General features: G+C 38.9%; 1 pseudogene across 1 annotated transcript; it reads right to left on the reverse strand.

The window, feature by feature from the left end:
- Window positions 1-11,161: 11,161 nt before the first annotated feature.
- LOC111335876 (serine/threonine-protein kinase TNNI3K-like) lies at window positions 11,162-16,106 on the reverse strand (annotated as a pseudogene). Its single transcript, XR_015999453.1, has 3 exons — window positions 14,560-16,106; window positions 12,925-14,134; window positions 11,162-12,577 (listed from the first exon to the last, which is right to left on the reverse strand). The product of XR_015999453.1 is annotated as a serine/threonine-protein kinase TNNI3K-like (transcript).
- Window positions 16,107-20,078: the final 3,972 nt, after the last annotated feature.

Consider the following 20,078-nt stretch of genomic DNA (forward strand, 5'->3'; position numbering starts at 1 on the left):
TGTTTTGGTTAGTCCAGCGGACGCATCTCCGCCAGTATGAGCTTCTGTGATGGGTTCCTTCTTCTCCTTCCCCAGCTTTTCACCCAGCTTTCTGAACAGCCCTAACCAAGGCTGCTTGCCATGTACTGTGCCGTTATACCACACAAACATTCAGCTGTTTTATTCCGGTATGGGACGGGGAATGTAGTGGGGCATCGGCTTCAATGTCAACTCTAATCATACCAGGGATGAAATTATGTAAAAAACCAGCCTTGTAGTGTACAAAAAAGTTAATGCAGTGGACTGATAAGGTCGTGATTAGTTTTCTGTGGCCTGTGGCTTTTCACAGGATTTTGTCGGTTAGCCGGATTTTTCTGTGCCGAGAAAAAGACAGTTTCGTGGGGGGGGGGGGGGGAGGGGGTTGGGGACGGAGGATTTAATGCATGGTGTCTGTCCACACTGCGTTCTTTGGTTGCTAGTCCTCTGTGAAACTTAAGAACTTATCCTAGAAGATTAATCAGTTCTTATTGCAAGTTCTGACCTTAGACGCCGGGAACTCAGTAAGAACTTGTAAGATTGGTCACTCATGTCTGTGAGAACAAACTTATCTTCCTGGTGGTTACCATAGAAATGAAATTTGCCAGCGACGAAAAAACGTCTTAACATGAAAAGTCCGAGTAACGACAATTTTCTTTCTTCATAGTACCTGGTGACCGAGTAAATTAAAACAGTCCAAATTAAGAGCAAATGTTACCAAAAATCAAACATTTTTAAAATTTCGTGGCAACAGCTCAAAAATCAGTTTGGCCCATAATGCATAATCTCATGTCAGGTATACCTTAATGTAAAACAAAACGCTGCAGAGTTCATTTTGCTAAATATCGATCAGTTTTGGAGAAAATCGATAATCACTGAATTTTGTAAAACGCCGCTTTTTCAATGCGAAATTAAGGGTGATTCACGGCTCCTCGCGTTACAAAATAAAACACTCTAAGGAAATAAAATCAAACACATTGTAGAACGATGTCAGAAGACACCGTGAAACAATTTTTAGCAATTCTCGTCAATTTAATTTTATAATCTAATTTAATTTGATCAACCTATTTTTAGATGAAATAAACAATTTTTAAAAATCGAGTTTCCAGATGGGATTTGAACCCACGACCCTCCGTGATCTAGTCGGATGCTATATGTGATGCTTTAATGCATGTGATGCTTTAATGTGACAGCGTGATGCTGTTAGTGAGCTTCTATGCGCTAGCTGATGTTTGGCTGTGTAGCCGCGTGATGCGGTTTCATTTAATACCCACTAATTAACCCTTACTCACCATAGAGTCTCCGTGGTTAGAGCATCCGACTAAATCACGGAGGGTCGTGGGTTCAAGTCTCATCTGGAAACTCGACCTATTCTTTTTATCAAGAATAAAACTTATCTAAAATTAGCCTATTATTTTAGCTCGTGGTACTGCATGTAAATTATTGAAACCTAGCGTTTAAAAGTCAAAGAGTTGTTCTTTTAGAGCCGTAAAGGATTTTAGGGGGAAATAATTCAGAGCGAAGGAATTTATTTTTAAAGTTGGATAAACTGCGCTGTCGTTTCAACTTGTCCTGCGTGTGACATGACACTGCAACGCACATTACACTTGGAAGAAGCACCTAAAAAGTCAAGCAGAATATATATATATATTAAGTCCCTACATTTACGTGTACAATCTTACCTTTTTTTCTTCGAATCAATGATGGAGGAAACTGTGTTCCTAAAGGTCTCGTTTGGTTCCTGAGCTAATCGTGCAAAATCATTTCCCACGACAAAGCGGTGGTATTGTTTGTTTAGCATGCTTCAGACGTTTATAGCTTTTGTTGTGCGTATTCATTGCCTCCATTTTCCTCAAAAGTGGTTTTGAGAGTGCCTTTCGTTGAGTCTTCTTTGCCGAAATATTAGTTTTGAACTGAACAGCATACCAAAGCGGAACCAAGAGACCTCAAGTCAAAAACATGTTATCACATGGGTGTTGTGAAATACCGCTTCCGAGTGAAATCTACAACAGAATTGGAACTTAGAACAAATGAGGAGTGAATCTTAGCGATATTTTATTAGATATCAACGTAGTAAAAAGGGGAGACAAACAGAATCCTATTTAGAAAACAATTGAAGGTGAAAGAGTGACAAATGTGATCGCTGTAGAAAATTCATCAGCCGAGGAAACAAAAAAGTTTCGCGGCGTTGCCCTAGAAACCTCGTGAAATGATGAAAACGTCGTCGCTATCATTTGTGTTTGAAGGAATTTAATTGAGGTCGGTACTAATTTAAAAACAGGTGTCAGTTTTTGTTTGTTTTGAGCGAACTGAGACAATTTGTTCGTAGTCTAAAAGTTGGGAACCTTCCTCAGCTAAACAAACAGAAACGGAGTTCCAGTACTGAAGTATCTTTCCAAACTGCCAAAGCCAGGAGTAAACCAACGCAAAAACCAGTTTTAGAAGAGGCTCCACAGAACAGAAATAACAGAGACGACGATGAAAGTTGTAAAAAAGAAGGAAGAGATCTGTTTTTCTGTTCAGAAGAGGGATTTGTCGAGTCCTTTCAACAATACGCATTGCTAGAAAAACATCTGGACTGTGGTAAACACCAGTACGTCCTGGAAAAGGAAACACTGTACGACAAGGCAATGACCATGGACGCCACCAAACTGGAGCGTGGTGCTGGTATCCTATCAGACATAGTTGATGAAGGAGCATCTATGTCAGTGGAGGATCATGGCTCTATGATGCCGATGGGATGGGCTCTTAAGTAAGCAGGATTACAAAGAAAGAGTCTCACGGTGGTGCAGAAAAACTCTGACTGGAGTCTTTCAAGTTCAGTGGAGAACACACTGGGAAACAAGCAGGTCCAACGAGCGTCTCGAAGGCAATACGTAGAGTAAAGCATAGTAACGGCTCAAGTATCTTCGACAAGAGCAACTATCTGACCATAAACGGATTGAGTCATTTGAAAAAAAAGCTAGGTGATGACAGTTTTGAAATTGATTCAGAGGCTAAACCTTGTTTTCCGAGGGGTTCATTGACTTTACAAAGAAAGATGGTTTATGTGAATTATCACCGTAGAATATAGCTGAGGATATGAAATGTAAGAATTGATATTGAAACTAAAAAGAATCGTTGGTTTGAGATGTTCAGTAGCCATGATTTTCCAGCCACAGAAGTCCGTACAGGTGAACTTCCGCTCTCAATTCCAGAAATGAAAATTGGTCACGCAACCGTTAAGCGGTTTTCTTGCAGCATACCGTAAATACATGTTCGGCGAATCCAACTTGCTGAGAACGCCCAACTCCGTCCGCAAGGAAAATGTAAGTTGTTATTATACTCTGAAAATGTGAAAGTCTTAATACGCTGGTAAAGAAGGTCAAATGAGCATTTAATTTCAATATTAAAAGATTTGATTCTTCCCCGAAATTGTCACAGATTTAAGACGTGCCAATGTGTCAGTTTTTAATAGACAGCTCGTTAAATTGTTTGCCTTTGGTTTGCTTATTGGTTCGAAACTGATTTTGGAGGAAAGACAAACGAAAATCACTTTTTAATCTGATCTCTGATCTTAAATTCAGAGCTAAGGTCGGGAAATCTTCACACCAAAACATCTCACGCCCGGTCTTCACGTTGGCCTGTGAACAAACATGACAGCTGTGTTATCTTTAAAAATTATCTTGCAATTTGATTGAAATTTGCATCAAACAAAGTGACAGCAGAAATAAAATCTGTCTTTGATTTTAAAACATGTTTTTTACGTCAATCCCGCTTTTGATTGAAAGCTATCTGAAACAGTTGTATTTCTGTGTGTTACTTCATAAAATTGGAGGGTTGGCTAAAAACAGGGCATTTTATCCAACTTTAAAATTCAATTTCTTCGCGTTAACTCATTTCCCCAAAAAATCCTTTGGACATGTAAAAGAACTATTACTCGGCTTTCGAAATCCAGACTTTTCGACGTATTTCATTCAGTACCACATACTTAGATTAAAGGTTATTTTCCAGTAAGTTTTCATCTTAATAAAAGAGGGTTCGCGGAATGTAATTATATTTTCAACCTAAATGGAAGAGAATTGCTCAAATTTCTTTTCAGACATATTTTCGCATCATTCTACAAGATTCGGTAGATTTCATTTCTATAGAGTGTGTTATTTCGTTAGGCGAAGCCTTCTTTGTCACCCTAAATCAGTTGTAAGCTCAAATTGTGCCAAATTCTCAGGATTTGGTTGTTATCGATTTTCTCGAAAACTAATCGATATTTAGCCAAACAAATGACGCAGTGTTTTCTTTTACATCGAGGTCTACCTAACCTGAGAATATGGGCCAAATTGAATTTTGAGCTGTTGCCACGAAATGTTTGACCGATGGTAACATTTGCAGTTTTAAAATAGTTATCAGTCATTTCTAAGATGAATGTGACGCAGGCTTCGCACAGGGGCCGGTTACACTCAACTACTGTGTACCAGGGCACCTTGGATTTTCTTTGTTTGCAGACTTCCTATAATATTACTATTAAATCTGAATATTGTCCTTTTGAAGTGTGAATAAGTGTGGAAAAGGCTCTGTAACTTACCCGTATTGGAAGGAAACCATGGCGTAGGCGGCTTGGATTAAAACGGAATGTAATTGTACTATTTGCCGCCCCCCACATTCTAAACTCCCGATTTCCATGTTTCGCATTCACATTCACATTCGCATTCACATTCTAAACTCCCGATTTCCATGTTTCGTTGATTGAAAACAAAACGATTCCGTTGCTTCTACTTCTAGTCGTAGAAAAATAGAAGTGAAGAAAGTTCACAAAGACAAAGAAAAGTTATAAAGGTCTTAATTTGCTCCTTACTAAGATGCATTATTATATGGCTGTGTCTCACAAGGGCTGGGAACTACCGAATTCACGAATTTGATTGGCTGAAATCAATATTGAAAGCGGTCTAGATTTTCCCATCTAGACCGGCATCAAGACCAATCTAAAAAAAAAAAAAGGGACCAACGGCGAAAATTGATTCGGCGAAGTAACATATCAGGAAATTCTGTTTCGATTGAGATCCAAACTCTTCAAGAGAAAATTAACAAGTTGATCAGTGATAATCAAGTTCGGGAGATTAAAGGGAATTTTGAGAAACATAGTGCAGGATCCAAGTCTTGGTGGTCAACAGTCAATTCCCTAACAGGAAGGAAGTCTACCAACTCGCAAGTAAGCTCAATTATCTCCCCGAGTGAGATCAGTAATTTATTCTATTCCATTAACACTGATCCCCTTTAAAAACCCATTGTAGTAGTAGTAGTAGTAGTAGTAGTCTTTATTTCCACAAGATAAAAAATACATATCTTATGTTACAATTATTTGAGTAAAAAGTATATATAAAATATCTAAATATATCTAAAATATAAACTCACACAGCTAAATTGTATTTAAAAATTAAGCGATTAATGAAAGAGTTCTTGAATCTTTCTGTATTAACTTTCGGGTACTGACTTGTTCGATATCTTAATTTGTAAGTCGACACTTTCCTCTCGGGTAATAATCCCCTTAGAGGGTGTCGGTCTATGCCAGATACCTTACAGATACATTGACACTGTCACTATCCCGGAATCAAGCGAGATGCCTGTTTTAACGGTCTCCAGTGTTACCAGGAGTCTACTGAAATTAAAAAGAACCGCCTCTGGTTCAGATGGAATCCCGTACTGGTTTTGGAAAGTTTGCGTACGACCTCGCTCCTGTTGTTACTCATATTTTCAACTGTTCTTTGGAAAACCACATTGTGCCTGATCTTTGGAAGTTGGCTGACATGCTCCCTTGCCTAAAGAGCCCAACTTTAAAAATTGCACACAGTAGCGGTCTATTTCGCTGACTAATGTAATAATGAGGGTTTTTTAACGTCTTGTATACAGACAAGAATTATCTAAATATATGAATAACTTCATTAGCTTCGACCAGTTTGCATACCGCAAAGGCCACAATACGACTATGGCCTTAATTAAGTGTCAATATGCTTGGTTGAAATGGCTTGAGTCGGGTTTTGGTTGTGTTAGAATTTTCTCTTTTGATTTCAGCAAAGCTTTTGATTCGGTCCCTCATGATATCCTCTGCTCTAAGTTGAAAACGCTTGACATAAATCCATACGCGACCAATTGGATTATTAGTTTTTTACAGAACAGAAAACAAAGAGTTGTTGTTGATGCCATTGTTACGAATTATTTAAATATCAATAGGGGTGTCCCTCAGGGGACAGTTTTAGGCCCTATACTATTTTCTATTATGGTCAACGATATTAAGGCCATTCTACCAAATCAGAATTTGCTTGTGAAATATGCTGATGATTTCAGTAACATTAAGTATTCCAGTAAAACCGCGAGCTAACAACGGCAATTCAGCAGCTGAGGAGGTCCGATCGATCGTCACATGGACATCTGCTAACCGTATGCAACTAAACTTCAAGAAAACGTGGGAGATGCTTCTTAGAGGCAAATCCACTAAGGCTTTACCTGCTCCTCTGGTTTCTATAATAACCCATGTCTGAAGTTGTTGGGTGTAACTTTTCAATCTGATCAGTGTAACTGGGATTTACATTTTAATAATATTATATCGAAAGCCAGTAGTCGTCTGTACATCTTACGTGTTTGATCATCTTCATCTTCTTTTTATCAGTCTTATTCTACCTATATTTACATATGCTGTATAGCAGTATGGGGCTGCGCGTATTATCATAAGTATCTGAGTCGCATAGACAGGCTGTTCAAGATAGCTTTTAAGCTTGGTTACTGTAAAGAGCTTTTTTCGATTGAAAATATTATTACTCTAAAAGATAAAAAGTTGTGGGCCAAGATCACCGACAGCGATTTTACAACAGCTTTAGGTGACCTTTTGCCACCAGAGTGACCAATGGTTACCGTGGCTACGTAAGAGGCGCCATAATTATATTCTCCCGCTCATCAGAACTGAACGTTTCAAGAGGACTTTTGTTAATAGATGTTTGTTCTCTTCTTAGTTAGTCAGTTAGTAATTTAGTTAGTTAATTAGTTTTATACTTGCTGAGTTCATATCATTGTAACTAAACACGTTTGTTGTTTAGAGTGCTTAATAAAGACTTTTATTATTATTATTATTATTATTATTATTATTAGTAGTAATTCAAAAAATTGGCATATGAGACAACCATAATATAAACATCTTATTAACCGAGCTAGGTCGGTCTGTATGGGAGAATCTTGACCTCGGTCGCTGGTACAGACCTCACTGCGTTCGGTCCGTACTGGCTGGCGACCTCGGTCAAAATTCTCCAAGACAGACTTCCCACTCGGTTAATAAGAACTAAGTACAGTAAATGTGTTCAGTATTTCTTCTTGGTGTTGTGTCCGTGAAAATGTAAGTAGATTAGGTCATGTGGACCCAAGTAGATCATAGAGAGGCTCTGTCCCTTTTCCCTACTTATCGCCGTTTTCTCTTTTCCCCCCAAGAACTTGTTTTGTTCAGAAATCAGTTTGCAGAAATATGCTGCAACCTTCAACATTGACCCGAAAGCAAAAAACAGAGAACACAAATCTTAATTTTTTTCTGAAATGCAGGATTGTAAGTGTGGTGTCGTATCTTGTGTCGTCAGTATGTGTGTGTGTCTGTTTGTTTGTTTATTGTATGTATGATTTAGTCTGCCTTGATAGATTTAGTGGCTATTCCAGAATGCGAACGAAAGAAAAACCCTTGGATCTGCTTTGAAAAGTATGATCAAAACTTCCCGAATCAGTGATCACGACAGTTGATATCGGAGTAACTATGTAGAGCTTTAGGTCGGAGCTATCATATTAAGTTTTACGTTAAAATAAACTACTACTCAATAGTTCGTGTACAGTCAGAAACTATCTCATCTTTGTGTCATTGAAATGTCAAGGGTTGCACGTTGGGTGGACCTCGACGGTCTCACGTTGGGCATGCGCGAGGGGATGAAATTTGCCTGTCGTGCGTCAAATTTCCCGCGCAAAGTTTCAAAGAAAAAGATAAATATCTGCCGACTCGCAATTAAAGTTAAGAAAATTGAAACGTTCGTAGAAATCTGTAAAAGGAAACAAAAGTGCACATATGTAGACGTCTTACAGCTGTGCTGTTGGGTGGTGGGGATATATATAGTATGCGACATCTTAAGGTTTGCATCAGAGGTGTGTTTCGTACTTATTGTGTCTTCCTTCATCTTAACTGGCAAAATTAGAGAGGCGAGTAAAGAGGTTTCATTAAGCATTGGTCGCAGAGAAAGCGACCTAAGAGCGTCAACTCAGCGCTGCTCGTGGTGGAAGGGGAGGGGCGGTGTTCATCGCTCCTTTAGCTATTGTCCGGTGAAGACGATTGATGGCCTTTTATGCGTGAAAACCTATTTGTTCCAGGAGTGGTGTAAAATTAAAAATGCGCGATGAATGGCCGATCTCGTGTTTAGTAAAGATACGGTGGTCAGAGAGAAATTGGAAGACGAATTCAAATATGATGAAAGACGCGGCTTCCTTAATAATACTTCGTACATGGCTGATTTTTGGATCAAATCCCATGGACCGTCTGAGAATAAGATTAACTTGCCGAAAGCTCTTTTTAGAAAGTTGGGATCAAAAAACTGAACGCATTTAAATCGGAGACACTGCAGAGGGTATTGTGTGCAGGGGAAAAAGGGAAAAAGATTACTACCTTGAGTGATGTAAACTGCTGTCAAAGATGTCACGAATACCATCAACCGCTTTGAACCATATAATGTACAACAAACGATTTTATTAAAAAAATTATAATGCCTACCAGCCTCTCAACAGCACAATCATTCCGGCCTATCATTTACAATCACAATTACTGTTATCGTGAGCTTGGGTTCAAGATTACCAGAGACCCCTCCAAGATAATGATCTGACAAGGTTAGCCATAAGAAAGCTCACGCCCATTATGAGGGGGTTGCAGGGACAAGAGATCAGACTCCAGCTGTTCGTGGGTTGTATAATGCTACTCACTGGATAAACCTCTATCCGATGGATAGCGCAGCACATTTGTTAACTGGATAGTGATTTATCCGTTGGATAGCGTCATCTGTCCTTTGAACGACTGGGCCTAGAGGTTCTAGGTAACGGTGCTCGATTGAATTCAACAACAAAATTATTAATTACATTATGTCTGTGACTTAATGTGAGCCCCTACTTGCTTCTTAGCAGTCATTGTATCGACTTGTTCCGCAATCGGGAATGAAGTTCAGATACGTTTGGTTAACTTCGGCTACAAAAACATGACTCCTCTAAACAAATGATCATAATAACGTACCCTGTTTACTGCAAAATATTGCAAGGTATCGCGATCCTGCCATAGTTTGAAGCACAAGATAGACACCTTACAAGGCAGTAAAGTCGTCTTACTTTTACAGCCATTTAGAGTTTGGCCCTCAATCAAAAATGCGTAGGTCTTCGGACCTCGAGCTTTTCATGTCTTCTACAACGATATTTCTGTTAGCTTGCTTCAGGCATTAATTGCCACGAAACTGCTGGGGATTTCAATCAACCGCCGAGACAGTATTTTCACACTAGACACTAGACGTAGAGTTGAAATTTTGATAGGTCTAAATTAATCTTATTTTCTCTTTTTTCATATTCTAGTTTGATTTGTCCTCGACGGTTGGATCGCGATACAAAACTTATTCGATTTTGTTTTTACAGCAATATCTTATTAACATTGTTAATGCGCTATGCCTTAGTCGATATAAAGATTAAACAAATCTAATTGCGGATCTTCAGTTTCTTGCGTCCGCAATTCAGCTTTCCTTGCAACAAAACTACAGAGTGTATGGTCTTCGTGTCCTATAACATTTCACAACTTGAGCAGTGGAAATAATTTTTTTAGCTATGCTCAATCGTCTCACACGAACGAATTCCGCTTAAAACAATTATAAGTCTATACTAAATCAGTGGATAGTGTTCAGCGAATTCCGCTCAAATCAAATATTAGTCTATACTAAATAAGTAGGTAGTGTTGAACAAATTCCGCTTAAAACAAATATTAGTCTATACTAAATAAGTAGATAATGTTGAACAAATTCCGCTTAAAACAAATATTAGTCTATACTAAATAAGTAGATAGTGTTGAACAAATTCCGCTTAAAACAAATTGTAGCCACGAGAGTTATTATTTTTTTTTTTTCTTATCAGTTCTGTCGTTCGTCTTTGTTAATTGTAATTAGTGTAAATAGTTCTCGTCTCGATAGTTCAGTTCTGTATTTATTAGTTTGTATTTTTTCGTGCTGTCAAAATGTAAATTAAGTTTGTCAGCGTTGTTTCATGCAATCGCCTTTGAGTATTGTGTAGCCTTGTTTAGTCTATTGTTTTTAGCCTTTTATCTGCTATATAACATCGTAGTTGTGATTTTCATTCAGTCGTTGTTATTCCGGAGTGCCGTACAGATCTTGTAAGTAGTTACGCTTTCGTTTGTATTTTCCTGTAGTTTCTCGTATTCCTTTCGTTGTATTTTAGTTTCGTTGGGTTTAAGTTCGCATTGTTAATTCTGTATTTTTTCTGTGTTATGTACAAGTGAATCGTCGAGATTAAAAGGTACGTATTTCAAACTGTAACGGAGTGTCAGTTACACAAATATTAGTCTATACTAAATAAGTAGATAGTGTTGAACAAATTCCGCTTAAAACAAATATTAGTCTATACTAAATAAGTAGATAGTGTTGAACAAATTCCGCTTAAAACAAATATTAGTCTATACTAAATAAGTAGATAATGTTGAACAAATTCCGCTTAAAACAAATATTAGTCTATACTAAATAAGTAGATAGTGTTGAACAAATTCCGCTTAAAACAAATATTAGTCTATACTAAATAAGTAGATAGTGTTGACCGAATTCCGCTCAAAACAAATATTAGTCTATACTAAATAAGTAGATAGTGTTGACCGAATTCCGCTCAAAACAAATATTAGTCTATACTAAATAACTAGATAGTGTTGAACGAATTCCGCTTAAAACAAATATTAGTCTATACTAAATAAGTAGATAGTGTTGACCGAATTCCGCTCAAAACAAATATTAGTCTATACTAAATAAGTAGATAGTGTTGACCGAATTCCGCTCAAAACAAATATTAGTCTATACTAAATAAGTAGATAGTGTTGAACGAATTCCGCTCAAAACAAATATTAGTCTATACTAAATAAGTAGATAGTGTTGAACGAATTCCGCTTAAAACAAATATTAGTCTATGCTAAATAAGTAGATAGTGTTGAACAAATTCCGCTTAAAACAAATATTAGTCTATGCTAAATCAGTGGATAGTGCTGAAGGCGCGCTGTGATTGGCTACTCAAACTCCGAATATCCTTTGCTATTCACCGCCGAGCAGCTAGCACAGGATTGCGCCCAAATATATTGTACTCGTTGCAGGAAAAAGCCAGTTAAAATCATCTTTATCTCATAGTTTCAGTATACACTAAACCAACTATTATACTCAGTGTAGGTGCCTCGCGGGGAATATTTACCTCGCCTCTACACAGCTCGGTAAATATCCACCACTTGCCACTTCTACCTCGGGCGAATAGTGACATTGCTAATACGGTGCAAAAAAAGGCAGCAAACTCTTGACCGCCAGTTGAACCTATTCGCAGCTATAAAACCTGATTTACTGCAAGAAACATCAACTTATCAGCTTACTGTCGATCTGTTATTCTGCTAGCGCTCCTACCATCATAGCTCCACAAAAAGGTTTTAGTTTTTGATTGTGTCAGTTTGTATTTTTGCATAGCCAACAAAAAAGATACTAAAATCAATCTATGTTTGCCACGTCCACTCTTTAATAATGAAGAGAAGATGTTCTGTTTCGTCTAGAAAGTATTTCTCCTTCATCTGTGATTACAAAAATTAAATCCTACCATGGTGAAACTGATTATCTGTCTCTATTTTTTTTTATGCATATCGTCTCTTTGCTAAAAACGGCTAAGGTGACATCACCCTATATAACGCATTCCGCGCAACGCGTTAAGAACAATAATCCTGTGCGCTCTGGTGACCACATGAATACGCACAGTGGCACATTCAAATGGACTATTTTCAAAAAATAAATGGACGAAGTTAAGGCTTTAATAAAACACATTGTGACGAAATTCGAACTGAAAGTGTTTCTTACTAAATTTCTAACGATTTGATCTTTCAAATTAGCTATCTTTACTTACATTTGACCGATACAGAACCATATTGTTCCTAAAATCTATCTCATCTATAACTGGATTTTATATCAAACGAGTCCTCTATACCAATAAAATAAAATAACACTAATCGTGTCTTAGGACTTACTAGCTAACTTACCGAAAAAGATTACCTTACGCTTTATATTTACATGTACACAATAAACAGTACCAAAAGGTTTTCTCATGGTAGCTGTTCAAGATCATCAATTATTCCCTCCATACTCGGTCTCGCCTCAGGCTGTGTTTGCAAGAATCTCCGGATGGGAGCTCGAATCACGCAGTTTGATACAAGTGCAACTTGCTGTTCACGCTTTTCAGGGTGTGGCATTTCCTGGATCGACATCTCACAAAGAAAAACGCCAAAACTATCGATATCAACCTTGATATTGGAAAAAAGCTCTTACTAAATCAAATGATATTAACCATAATAGCGGACGTTATGTAATGCCCATGATGATGACGATGATGACAACTCGTCTCAAATAGATTATATCGAGTGACAGATGGAGGAGAAAACAAATGAGATCTCATACCATAGAGTAGAAAAATAAATTGCACCGTTATGAGAGGTGGGAACTTTGTGAACAAGTACCTGTTGCTTTCAGAGAGGCTATACATAATGTACTGCATGATACTGTAATCTAGCGTTAAGTGAATAAAATTTGTGGATAGACACCATTGACAATGGGTCATTGTAGAAAAAAACAAACATTCAAGGAAACATACCTTAACGGTTTGGTTTTTAGTGACTGCTTCGGGTGCACTGTAAATTGGCGCTCCAGGTGCAACTGTCATGGTATGTCGAATAAAATTGGCTGTGCCATAAACTGAAGCCTTGGCTCGCCATTGGTCACCCTGCCGCCCAGCAACACGTTTGCACTACTGATGTCCCGGTGAATGATGGGAAGTAGTTGCTTCTGGTGAAGGTAGTTTAGTGCTCGAGTTACATCCAGAGAAATAACACTCACTTCAGTGGCGGAAAGTGGTCGCTTTAACAATGCTCGTAAACTCGTTTCCATGAGCTCTGTAACAAACAATGGACTTCCCTCGTCATTTGTTGCCCCAATGAACTACAACAAACATGGGTGACGGCATCTTGAGGCAATGTTCATTTCTCGCTCAAACAAACTATGGTTGTGGTTAGAAAGAATTAACTCGCGAATTTGTTTCACAACTACGACACAACCACAACACTTTCCTTCCACAACATTTCCCCAGCCTCCCTTCCGAGGCATTTATCTGTTACCTGAATCCAATCGCGTGAAATTATCCAGTCCGGTGACTCTTGTCGTAGACGTTCACTTACCGCTAATTCAGTTGAGCAGTTGAGAGACTCATATCGGGCTCAATGACCTGATTTTGTAAACCAGCAATTTCTCTATCTTTTTCTTGTAGTTGCCCTTGAATATTGGCCAGTTGCTCAGTCATTTCTCTTTGTAAGTTTGTCAGTTGTTCCTCCATCCTCCTGACTTGTGCTTCTGAGCTCTATAACTGATCATGGTTCTCTTGCAATTGTCCTTGAACGTTTGTCAGCTGATCCTCCATCCTACTCACTTGTGCTTCTGAGTTCTCTAACTGATCATGCTTCTCTTGCAACTGTCCTTAAGCGTTTGTCAGCTGATCCTCCATCCTACTCACTTGTGCTTCTGAGTTCTCTAGCTGATCATGCTTCTCTTGTAACTATCCTTGAGTGTTTGTCAGTTGTTCCTCCATTACCCGCAACTGGCCCAGTAATCTATTATCTTTGTCTTGTTTTTCCCTTAGCAGGCTGGCTTTTTCCGAAGTTTCTCTTCCTGTTGTGCTTGGATTTGTGTCACCTGCTGCTCCATCTCTCTCAATGGCTCGAGTAAACTCTTTGATTGTTCGCTATTTTCCCTCGGTTTCTTTCGCAAGCTACGCAGTTGACTTCCCATGTCTCGTGACTGTTGTTGCTTTCCTTTGGGGGAATGAAAAATATAAATGACAAAGTGGGAAACCTCTGAATGCAGGGAATCCGCACACAACACAGGGCACCTAAGTTGCTACATGTCGCGGACTCCTTTGTGGAGATATTATCAGTAACTGGCTGAAAAGACTCTCCCTAGTGCATCTTTACAACTCATTGATCTTGTAAACCGAGTTGAATTCACCTTCATGAATTCGCTGTGATGTCTTCAAAGTTTCCTTCCAAGCGACAGGGAAGGATGTCTTAGGAGGAATCTGGTCAAACAATTTCTTCATTACAGAGCGAAAACAATTTTTGTCCAGTCAATAAAGGAATTCCGCTTATACGTACTGAATTAAAATGAGGGAAACGCTAGTTTAGAGCAGGTATTTTGAACAAGGTGCATGTACTTGGATCATTTTATGTTTAAAACTTACCAAGTGTTTTCGTCAGCTAATTCCAGTTTGACCACAATCATCTGGAGAAATGCTTTGGAAATGATCTTCTTTGAAGTACGAATTTTCGGCACTGTCCTTCCCTTCCTCATCTTGGATGATGACTCAGTTATCTTGGTGATCAGGCACACCTTTACCCTCAAACTCTCTAAGCATCAGGCGTTGTTTCTCTATAAATTCCTGTAGATCGGTTTTTGCTGGATTCTCCAGCTCCCATTATGATTTATGTTTCAGTAGAGGTCATTGCATTTGTCCTTCTTAATTTCCTGACAGATTCCTTACTAGTACGTAAGAAAAACATATAAAATAAATCCACTGTGTTTTGCTCACCACAATGCTTCAAGCTATGTTCTATACATTACAATGATATATTTATCCCTAGATATCTTCCAATTTAAAAAATGTTTGATAATTAATTTGTCGCAAACCATTTATACTAATACTTCTACCTGCAACAGACCTTTTATACAAAATGTCACAACAACAGGGTTAACTTTAAATGCTATTCCAATTTCGCCCATAATTTCACAGCACTTTTGGCAACCTTTCATAATGGGAATTCTTCCAGTGAGAGATGAGAAATTCGTGAATTGCAGTGCACCTTACCATAACATCATTCAGGAATTTGGTTCTCAGTGCTAGAAAGGCTCCTTCATATCTTCACACCAGTGACGTGATCGTCGTAGTCGCAACCACAATCGTAAAAGTAGTCACAAGAGTGTTACGACTTAGTGTGAATCTACAAACCGAAGCGCGAAGAAAGCTTCCATGTTTGTTCCCAGGCCTTTTTTAAGAATCAACAAGGCACCCGAACATGAACATATGATTATATTGCTTCTTTGAACTTTCATAAGGAGTTGAAGGTCACCTATAAGTGAAAAGAGGACAACAAATTCCCATGCTTATCTTTTTATCTTTTCACCTTTGAAATCTCACCACGATTCATCTTAAAGACCTGGATATTTTTCTGACGCCATCCGCCAAACACTCGTCTTTGAAGGTCTCCATAACGGTTTGCATGATCTTCATTGGGAACACTTGTGGCAAGAAACGTGATTGGTTCGTTCCTGCAATTATGCTTTTGATTTCGTTGATGTAGTTCACATTAGATTTTAAGAATTGTAATCGTAAGGAAAACAAAAGCTTCTGATCCTTATGATTGAGATTGCAACTCGCTCTTTCGACTAAGATTACGTCTGGGATTTTTGATAGACGCCTGGTTTTAATTTTGCTCATGACTATGATTATGATTGCAGTAATTACGATTGCGACGGTAATACAAACTGACCTTAAAATGTGCAATGCAATGGTATACAGATGATTTCAAACCTTAAACTCCCCAGATCTGATCGTCATTCTTATATCAAAAGTTCCTTGCTTGCATTGTCCTAACTGGCTATTCATATGAGCTAAAAGCGTCTTAGTTGCGAACAATTAAGTTCCAAAAATCGGCATTTTCAAATTGAAATCCGCCATCTTTGTTATGACGAAACTGTGACGTAGCAATAGTCAAGCATGCTAAATTATATCCTTGCATCCTCGGAGACCCAGGGGCTGTGGGTCGATTTCAAGTTAGGGCATGAGGAGCCCCTGGGGACATTGTCTTACAAGACTGGTTCCAAACGGTCGCAGTCGTTCTGGCATCTGATTGGTGCCAGAAAATCTTTGTGTTTTTCTGTCCAATCAGAGTGAAGTGTGCTTTAGAGTCCTTTCGAGTGTTTTAACACGGACATATACTAGTAGTTCAGTTGCTCACTACGTTTGTTTGGACCGTTCGACGGAGATTTGCTCGAGGTGAAAAGTTTCAGTCGAAGCACCCAATGTAAAAGAAATCGATCAGATTGTCCGCGAAAATCTTACCGGAAATTATACTGAATACTTTCGCAGGTATCCCTAGAGGACGTGTTTTAAAGTTTGCGAGGTTTGTAAACAACACGATGGTTGCAATCATTGATGTCGCTTTAAACGTTAAACGAGATTTAAGCTTAAATCTTTCTAGATTTTTTGCATAATTTGCTGTGACTGAAACTTTGCCAATCCCGTGAAGTTATTTCGTAGCACGGGCCACACAGGTATGTCGAGCAACTGGTACTTGCGCAACTTTCTGTGCGTGCCAAAATTTAATCTCATCTTCGCTTGAAAAAAAAGAAAAGCTAAGCGTGGAAACTTTTGCTTATTAGATGTGGGTAGATGACCCTGTACTACTAAGCTGACATTTGTAACAAAGCAAACCCGCCCTTTCTATCCAATATTTCTTGATCTTTGGTTTTGTTTTTCCCATTGAAAACAGCATCGAATCGATTTCCAATGATCAAAGGTATTTAACTTGGTCTTTAACAATCAACAGAAGAGGTGAAATGGCAATGACCAAGGGACTACAAAAGAATCCGTGGCCTTCCTAGCTCAAGAATTTCAACACTCTAGACAGCAGTTGAAAGATTAAACTCTTTCCAAACCCCTTCGGCAACTGCCCGAAAACATCTCTCCTTCCCACGATGTTCTCGTTAATAAGTTTTTGTTCAGATTTAAATTAGCTAACCGGAAACATAGCTCAGCTTTCTCTTAGCACTTGCTGGAGGTCGTCCACGAACTTAACGTTCTCTGCAACCTTGGCCGTATTGTGAACGACTTTACTACTAAGATTAGATTTTGGGGCGCAGAGAAAGCAGATAGCTACGTAGGCGAAAGCGCCAGTTGCCCGACATACCTGCGTGGCCCGTGCGACTAAATAACTTCACGGGATTGGCAAAGTTTCAGTCACAGCAAATTATGCAAAAAATCTAGAAAGATTTAAGCTTAAATCTCGTTTAACGTTTAAAGCGACATATCAATGACTGCAACCATCGGGTTGTATACAAACCTCGCAAACTTTAAAACAGGTTCTCTAGTGATACCTGCAAATTCAGTATAATCTCCGGTAAGATTTTCGCGGACAATCTGATCGATTTCTTTTACATTGTGTGCTTCGACTGAAACTTTTCACCTCGAGCAAATCTCCGTCGAACGGTCCAAACAAACATAGTGAGCAACTGAGCTACTAGTATATGTCCGTGTTAAAACACACGAAAGGACTCTAAAGCACACTTCACTCTGATTGGACAGAAAAACACAAAGATTTTCTGGCACCAATCAGATGGCAGAACGACTGCAACCGTTTGGAACCAGTCTTGTAATACAATGTCCCCAGGGGCTCCTCATGCCCTAACTTGAAATCGACCCACAGCCCCTGGGTCTCCGAGAATGATATTCCTGCTGAAATGGATGTAAACAAGGAAAGCCGCGGCGAGGAGAGCGGAACTCATTAAATTCTCGACTTAGATTTTAATCTAGCCGAGAGGGTGTGATGCATCTATTTATGTTTCAAACGAAACATGCTCGTCTTCAGGGGAAGGAGATACCTCTGTTGGGGAGAAAGGGAGAGAAAGTCAGGAAAATGAGTTTCAAGAAGAAACGCCGACCCGCTCAGTCGCTCACGTCTTGTAAATCGCGAGTGGTCAGGGTTCTCTTGCGGCAACTGCTAAGAGAAATCTACGGAAAACGAGAATGTATGCTCCTAAGAAGTAAATGTACTAGGACACCCACTCAATTTGAAAGGCAAAGTTTTTTTCTCAAACAAATCCAAGCTGTGGAATGATAGTTATTTTGCTAAAGAAGACCGCAGTGCCCGCGTCGGATTCATTTTACATTGCTACCTTGGAATGAGACGAACTATCTTTGCAGTTAGAAGAACCCAGCCTCGGTGTATAACTGAACACGAGTCACTTGGAACTAAGGACAGCCCTAGTTGGCATGCAACAAGTTAGAAATGATTGGCTTGAAGATCATTCTTCGTATGTGTAAACACTGACAAAATTGATTAGAAACCCTAAGTTGCCAAAATTGACGCAGACAAAAGGCAGAAGTAAATTGTAACGAATTGAATGTTGTCTGTTTCAGCATGTACCTTTATTTGCAATGGTGTTTTCTATCTTTATTGCTTAGAATTCCCTTCAACGCAGTATTTTTCATTCTAACCTGTTTGAAATGTCGCGATTCGTGAAGTAGAGCTTTGTTATTCTCGTCGCGCGCCAGAAAGTCGCCTATGTCATACAGTGTTTACATTAGAAATCATCTCAATATAACTGAAACTAAGACTAGGTTTACACTGGAGGAAATTGTTCCGGATTCGTGATGAATCCGAAACGTTTTAGTACCGGATTCATTCTGCCGTTTACACGAAAGTGGACAAATCCGAAATAAAAACTTCCCGGTTTGGTCGTGTCTCCGGAGATCTTGAATCCGGAATTTAAAGTGGGAACTTTGAATCCGATAACTTTTGAATCCGGAAAGTTTTGTCGTGTAACCGCCTTTTTTCTCGAATCCGGATATTATTTCCACCTGCAATCTTTTGAGTTTGCGGTGAAACCAAAATGGATCTGGTGCTAACATTGCTGGCGATCTCCGGTTGCCTAATCTTGTTGCAGGTTCAGTCGATAAATTTTACCATGTGTACCGCAGTATTTCTGAAGAAACGCAAATTATTATTGCAAGGAAGTTTAACGTCAGCCACACTTAATTGCCGACGACGTAGACTGCTTGGCATTTGTCCAACTCAAATTTGCCTCAGTGGCATCTGGATCTAATCTAGCCTTTTTTGGGGGAGGCATTTTCACTTTGTTGATCGAACGACGAAACAACACTGGGCTTGGTCACCATTCCATTTCGAATGTTCCCGGAATTGTCGTTGTGTGTAAACGGTCAGGAATCCGAATATCCTTTCAGTGTAAACGCCTACGAATCCGAATACTCCAAAATTGATGAATCCGGAAACATTTACGAATCCGGAAAACTCTCCTCTAGTGTAAATCTAGTCTGAAATGAAACTTTCGATTTGTTTGATAGCATAGGCCCTGCATAATTACGTGAAGTAGTTGGTTGGAAGACATAAATATTTTCATATTACTTTTGTGGTGTCCAACCGACACGATGTAGTGAAATATGGGCGCCTACCTAACGAAGTATAATTTTTATTTATCGCAAACGTGTCTTGATTAGTTGCCGGCGATGTATCAAATGTCATTTAGTTTTTTTTTTTTTTTTTCAGGAGAATGTGAATGGTGAGTAAAGAAAATTTACTCGGTGGACTCATAACAGTTTTAGGAACTGACAGTGTATATTTATAAACTGCTTGGAAAAGCGAATGATGTCAGTTGAAAATCGGTTTTGTTAAGGGTGGCGACTGAGAATTTACCACACAAGGTGTACCACCATTTCGAGCTTCAATTTATTCGCTTACGGCAAAATGGTTTGAAAAAGTTAATAGTATAGATTACTGAAATTTTTGTTGAATATGGAAAAGGTAAGCATCCGCTTTCAGTTCGAAGCGAGGGTCAACAAGGAAAACTTACATGTCTGTATGTCTCGCTGGAAGTCTATGTTTTGGCAGTTGAGGTTTTGCAGGGTTTGCCAAGCCGTCTTCGCCGGGTTATTTTTGCCGGCCAACTTTTCTTTAATATTTCACT

Source organism: Stylophora pistillata, chromosome 3 (genome assembly GCF_964205215.1).
Source record: "Stylophora pistillata chromosome 3, jaStyPist1.2, whole genome shotgun sequence".
NCBI classification, from domain to species: Eukaryota; Metazoa; Cnidaria; class Anthozoa; order Scleractinia; family Pocilloporidae; genus Stylophora; species Stylophora pistillata.